This window comes from Sorex araneus, chromosome 2 (assembly GCF_027595985.1).
Source record: "Sorex araneus isolate mSorAra2 chromosome 2, mSorAra2.pri, whole genome shotgun sequence".
Classification (NCBI taxonomy): domain Eukaryota; kingdom Metazoa; phylum Chordata; class Mammalia; order Eulipotyphla; family Soricidae; genus Sorex; species Sorex araneus.
Genome location: NC_073303.1, coordinates 111,124,467 through 111,131,353, shown reverse-complemented (window position 1 = coordinate 111,131,353; position 6,887 = coordinate 111,124,467). Strand labels below are relative to the sequence as shown.

The 6,887-nt window shown below is 40.0% G+C and overlaps 1 pseudogene; it reads right to left on the bottom strand.

The window, feature by feature from the left end:
* Positions 1–5,529: 5,529 nt before the first annotated feature.
* LOC101539583 (small ubiquitin-related modifier 1-like) lies at positions 5,530–6,670 on the bottom strand (annotated as a pseudogene).
* Positions 6,671–6,887: the final 217 nt, after the last annotated feature.

Genomic DNA, 6,887 nt, shown 5'->3' with positions numbered 1-6,887 from the left:
TTTCTCTTGGGGCCACGCATTTGTCTGCTCATTGTCTGGACATCTTGGGACAATACTTACTGGGATTCACTGAATATGACCTAGTGTTTTTTTCTCAGGAAGTTGATCTCCTGAAAGACTATATGTGTAAATAGTGAATTTTGTTACATTGAAATAAATGTTTTAATAAAACTCCTCAGACTTAAGTATTTGGTTGTATAAATTAAACATCAATTTATGATTATTTTTGACACAAAGCAAGAAAGAACTATAAAAAAAGAGAAGTAAATGCATTTATAAATCTCTTAAATTTTTTATTGTACCTGAGGGCTCTGAAGAAAGTTGATGGGAAAGTGACATTCAAAGACAGACTCAAAGTAGTGGATACTAAAGATGTATGTCAGCAATAAGGGAATCAATGACTGTTGCTTGAACCAGTGACATAAGGTTCCAATCTTGATGCCTTGTATATATTGTGTTGTGGCTTTTAAGAAACTGACCATTCTACTTAAATTATATCTACTCTGGTAGAAAAAGCCCTTTTGGAGCTTCTTTATTAAGTGGACACAGTTAGCTCACTGAACAAAGACATGAATTTGATATAAATCTCTAAATGTGAGACAAATTACTGAATGTGGGCCAAATAAAGTTAGGTTGCTTGCACTCAAGACCTGACAGCTACAATCAGTCTTGGTTTCATGCCGCTGGTCTTTTCATTAAGTCATCTTTAAGGGCTAGAAGTGGAAGGCTATAGATGTAAGAGGCTTAACACTTTCCTAGGTTTCACACTCCATGGTGGCTCAAGTTTAACTGCCCTTGAGTGTTGTTTCTGAGTATTTTCATGCCTTTTCTTGCAAAGTCACAAGAACAGGACTGAAATGAATGTTGTCCCACACTCCGCTCATTCTCACCTCGTTAAGCCTGAGCATCACCCTACAGAGTAACAGCAAAGTGGCTTCTGTTTTGATTTAGCTCCCTCAAGGCTCCATCTTGTTTCCTAGTTCACGGACAAATCACCGGCTTAGCATGCAGGTTCCACTCAAGTCAGTTACACAGAAGCCTTGGCAGGGGAGGCTGTGGAATGTCCCATTTTTAGCAAAACACCCTAGGTGATTTAAGATTATTATATATCTGACATACCCCTCGATGTTCACTGCCTCATTGTGGTGAGGGGGTGACAACGATGCCAACCTGCGAAGAGCGAACCAACAGGTGCTGCCCAGAGATGCAGGCAGGTGCAGGGCTGGACTCCTTGCATTGACTGTGTTGATCTGGCCAGTACTTTCTGTACATGAGCAGTACATCCATGAACAAGGTGTGTGGCATGTTTGTCAGCGTGCAGATTGTTAAAACATACCACCTTCATGGCAGAGCCTGGCAAGCTATCTGTGGTGTATTCTATATGCCAAAAACAGTAACAAAAATGGGCCTCATTCCTCTGACCCTGGAAGAGCCCCCATTACAGCAGCATTGAGAAAGATGAGCAAGGAGAGGCTGCTAAAATTTTAGGGTCGAACTAGGCTGCCAAAATGAAGAAGGACTAAAATTACTGTCTGCACTTTAATGCATGTACACTGGCATCAGAAGCATCCATCGAGGACCTGATGGTGTAAACGCAGAAGATTAAGTACAATGTCATTGAATTGACCGAGATGAGAAGGCATCGATCACATCGTGCCGTTTTTGACACTGGAGAAGAATTGTTCCTCGGAACATGCGACAGTAGAGGTGTCGAGGGTGTCGGTGTCCTCATCAACATGAATTTGGCCATGAGCATTGATTTGTTCGAATGCCTAACAATCCGAATTGGATACTTACATTTTAATAGATGTGGCTCATTGCCGGCAGTTTCTATCTTCATCATCTACACACCAACATCCAACAACAATGAAGAAGAAATTGAGAAGCTCTACATGGAGCTGGAGTAGTTCTATTAAAAAGACCACACCTTATACAAGGTCATTGTCTATGATTTTAACACCAAGATAGAACCAAGAAGGTTGCCCGAAAAACTCCACATTGGGACCCATGGCTTAAAATGGAATGCACAGCGTAAGAGAATGAGTTCATCATGTTGACCATGACCATCCATGGTAACTCGCAGTTACAGAAGGCTGAATCTAAATGTTGGACGTGGGAGTCTCCTGGTGGACAGTTCCACAATGAAACTGAGCACATCATATTCAAATGATGGTTTTGCCTGACTGATGTCGCTATTGTTCTCAAATTCCAAACAGATCACACCGCTGTCTCCTTCGTGTGAAATTCTACTTCACAGAGCAGGGAGAAAGGGCTGCAAAGTTTAAGAAGAGAACTCCCAGAATGACCATCAACTGGGAGCTCTTTGGCACTATTGAGGCAATATGGGAAGATGCCATCGTTGACCACATCAACAAGGAATACGATCAATTGGTTCAGCACCTCCATGATTGTGCAAGGAATACCGAGAGAGAGAGAAAGCCACAAAAAGTTGCCTCTCTTTGGAAACTCTTGAGCTCATTCACCTACGTGGTTCGGCATGAGCCTAAGGCAGTCACAAGCTAATGTCCAAGCTCACAATGCTGTGCAGAGAAGCAATAAAGGAAGACCTCAAAGAGAGAAGAACAGCAGTCCTGGCCAATACAGCAGTAGCCAGGAAAAGTATTCGTAATGCCTACCTGTCCTTTGCCAACTATAAGACTAAGATGACTGCCCTCTGATGTCCTGATGGATCTATCACATCTTCCAGAAGTGCAATGGAGAAGGTTATCCACGACTTCTACTTGGATCTCTCCAATAGTCACGTCCACCTGCCCACATACCAAATTCCACAGGATGGATATGTTGTTCCCAGCATTCTCCCTTCCAAAATCTGACACGTCATTTCGTCGGTAAAGAAGCATACAGCACCCAGTCCAGACCTGAACACCTGAAGAATCTGCTGCCAGTACTCATCAATACACTGGCTCAGCTCTTCACACACTACCTGTCTGAATGCAAGGTTCTGTCCTAGTAGAAAACCAGGAGGATAGTTCTGTTGTACAAGAAGGGAAACATCCACGACATCGGCAACTATCATCCAATCTGCCTGTTGTCCATCGTCTACAAGTTATTCACTTGAGTCATCCTGAATAGGATTGGCAGAACACCAGAGGAAAGACAACCATGTGAGCAATGCCTCTATTGCAAACCACAAGACCCAAAAGGAGAGAGAGAACAAAAGAGAATGCCCTGCCACAGAGGTGGGGTGGGAATGGGGGGAATGGGGTGGGTGTGGGTGGGAGGGATACTGGGATCATCGGTGGTGGAGAATGGGCACTGGTGGAGGGATGGGTACTTCAGCATTGCATGACTGAAACACAAGTATGAAAGTTTGTAAGTCTGTAACTGTACCTCACGGTGATTCACTAATTAAAAAAATTTAAAATAATAATAAAAATACAGAGCAACTTGGGTCCTCAAGTGTGCATGGAAAGCACCAATACAGTACTGTAAAGCATAGTAGCTCAATCAAAAATTAAATGAAAAACGATTAAATAAAACAATAAAAAAAATTGCTTCCCCTTCATTGTTATTGTATGCAAACTTCAGTCATAGCAATAAGCTGGGCTGTGGTGTGTATACATTTTCAGTTGTGCTCACACCATATACTCACTGTGCTCATATGTGTGCTGTAGCACTTACCGATATTTGCATACCTTTCCACACAGTGCTTGAACACATGCTCACCAGGACTCACACTCTTAGTTGAGGCATCTAAGTAATGATTAAGGCGATTAGGGTGTGTGATTAGGGGGTTGTCACTGTGATGCTCTCACACAGCTTGCCAGAAGTTGGCTGCAGAGTTCACACACTTTTTTATTGTGTCTGATGGGAGTCGAATTCACCCCTTTTTGTGGTGCTCATGCACACTTGGCTGTGATGTAGCCCCAAAATGCTTGCCTTGTGGAGCATCACATATTACATAGATGCCATGTCTGCCCTTGGAACATGTGGAGCATTGGTGATTGGAACTCATGATGATGTGCTTGCCAAGCAGGTGCTCTAAGCTATCTCCCTCAAAACACTTTCCAACATTGCTTGATTGGATTAGAACTATGTAACTTAGTTTTCAGATATTTACAGATTCCCCGGCTATTGGTTTATTATATTTTTTATCATATTAAAGAACAGCCTCTGTACATTTTGGAATTGTCTAAATTTGAAACTTATATATGAAAATATATTGTATTTTAGAAAAAATTCTATGTACACTCAAAAGGGTCTCTTCTGTTACTGCTTAGGAGGGTACTCTATAAATATCAACTTAACCAACTTGTTTGATAATTTTATTTGCTTATAGTTATAATGTATTACCAGGAATGTAATTTGAGAAACAGAAGCAATATGATAAATATTAAAGGATTTAACTGCCTTTTTACAGTAATGGAGGTCAAACAGTGCTGTGACCTGCTATCCGTAAGCTGGCGAGTCTCCACAGATGGTGGTGTAATTCAAGTTAAATACCTAAAAACCAGGAGATTGCCGGTATTCATCCTAGAATATGAAGGTCTAAAAACCCAGGAGTTCAATGTTAAGGGCCAAGGGAAGATGGAAATTCTAACTCTGAAAGAAGAAATTTGTCTTTTCTTTTTGGTTCTACTTAGGTGCTCAAGAGATTATAAAGGGATTATAAAATCTATGCAGTGCCCATTACAGAGATCTTCTTTGCCCAGTCTCAAAAGCTAGACCTCTGGAAACACAACCTGAAATGTCTGAGCATCCTTTAGTCAAACAACTTGTCACATTACACTTGCTCATTTCCTATCTGCTTGTCTAACAACATCTGGTAGGGAACATTGAATCTCCCATTTTAATATGATTAGAGTTTATTATAAACATTGTTGATTGTACCCGATTGCATTGCTAAGTATTTTGGTGTTCCTACAAAAGCACTGTTTTTTTTTTTCTTTTTGGGTCACACCCGGTGATGCTCAGGGGTTACTCCTGGCTTTGCACTCAGGAATTACTCCTGTTGCTCTGGGGACCATAAGGGATGCTGGGAATCGAACCCAAGTTGGCCGTGTGCAAGACAAATGCCCTACCCACTGTGCTATTGCTCCAGACCTCAAAACACTTTAAAAAAGCAATTAAGTTATCTGAAAACAACTTAATCATTGTTCTTAAACTTGGATATTTAAACTCAGAGCAGTGTTTATAAGAGACTAGTGGTGCTCATTGTTAAGAAAAGAAACTTTTGTGTATTTATCCAATATTTTATAAATTATATTTTCTGCTCTGGCCAGTAGGGGGCAGAAACTATTTTTTGTCACTGCTTGAATCCCAAACATTGTTCCTCAATGTTTCCAAGAAGTTCTTTCCCTGTCCTAGGAATTTTAGACCTTTATTGCTGATACCCAATATCATTAAAATCATTGCTTCATGTACATCCTCTTGGTGGGTTTTTTTTTTTTTTACTTATTATCAAGTGGGATAGTAAATTTGGTCCTGGTAATTCCATCTTAGATTATAAAATAGAAGTTTCACAACTGGTCCTTTCTACTTTATTTATTTTTTATTTTTATATTTTTACGGTTTTTACAAATATTTTGTTTATTTTAATGAAGCTGGTACAGACAATGTCCATTTAAAACCCATATCCCAGGCCAAAAAATACAAACAAAATAAAAAAAGCAGTGTTCTGTTGTATACACTTCTGCAGGAATAACTTTAACTGCTAATAAAAGAAATTTTCTGGAATCTTCTGACAAGATTTCTCCTTAATCTTAAAATGCTTTCTCTTCAGTGAAGCCATCTTTGTAGTTAGTCATTACTCTCATAATAGCTGTCATATAATTTCCAATCTGATATTCCTCTTCTTTTGGTCCATACCCTCAGATTTTAAAAGTAGCTTCAAGTTAGGGAAGGGTCATTTTCCACAGTTCAGTTCTGAAAAACTTCCATCTCCCACTGAAAGGCATAGTCCAGGAGTGAAGCATTCACATGCTAGAACTTCAGGGCCAATTGGAAAGTCATTATGGACACTTGCATTGGTCGATCTTATTATCACAAGCCTGAAAATGCACAGTCACTGCAAAAGGTGGCCTTTCTGTGCACACGTCATTTTCTAAAAGGAGAGGACAATATGAAGAGACTGAGGTTTGATCATCAAAAATCAGCGCAATGAAAACAAATGACAATGAATAATGGGCACTAGAATTCAAATTACCAGATGTTTTAAAGAGATTGGGTGCCTGTTCTCAATTCTTTTTTGAACACCACATTACAAAAGAACTATTTTTAAAAATAAAAAAGGATTGAGGGGAAAGAAAAAAATAAAAAGAATATCTAAACCCTTGAACGACCCCCTGTTTGTTCCTGATAAACTTTAATCACATCTTCTTCTTCCATCCCCAGTTCTTTTGGAGTGTGATTATCAGCAATTCTCTGACCTTCAAAGGGAAACCTGAGCAAATTCATTGGAACTCCCTGTCTTTGACAGTAAGATTCTGAGTTTCTTGAGATGTGTGGTCATTTTCACTTTAAAGTGAATCTCACTGCTATCCTGTCCAATAATTTTCAGCTTTATGTATTCTCCTTCCTTCTTATCCCCCAAGTCCTCAGTTGAAGGTTTTGCCTCCTTATCCGACATGGTGACGGTGGCTTGCCCCGGGGTCTCCATACAGCAGCAGCCTCGGTAGGCAGGACCTCGCTCTGGGGTTTACAAACCTGTCTCCCTCTGGTCCTTTCTACTTTAATCCTAAAATATTTTTGAATTTTGGGAAGAAAAGACTAGAGGTAATAGGTCAAACACCACTTAGATTCCAAAGAAGGGGAAGGGCTTAACAGATATGCATAGAAATCAGTCTAAATTGGAATACAGGGATGTATCTTTTAGAGAAGTTTTATGGACCAAGAAGAAGCCATTTTCACTTGTGGGCTAAAACCTT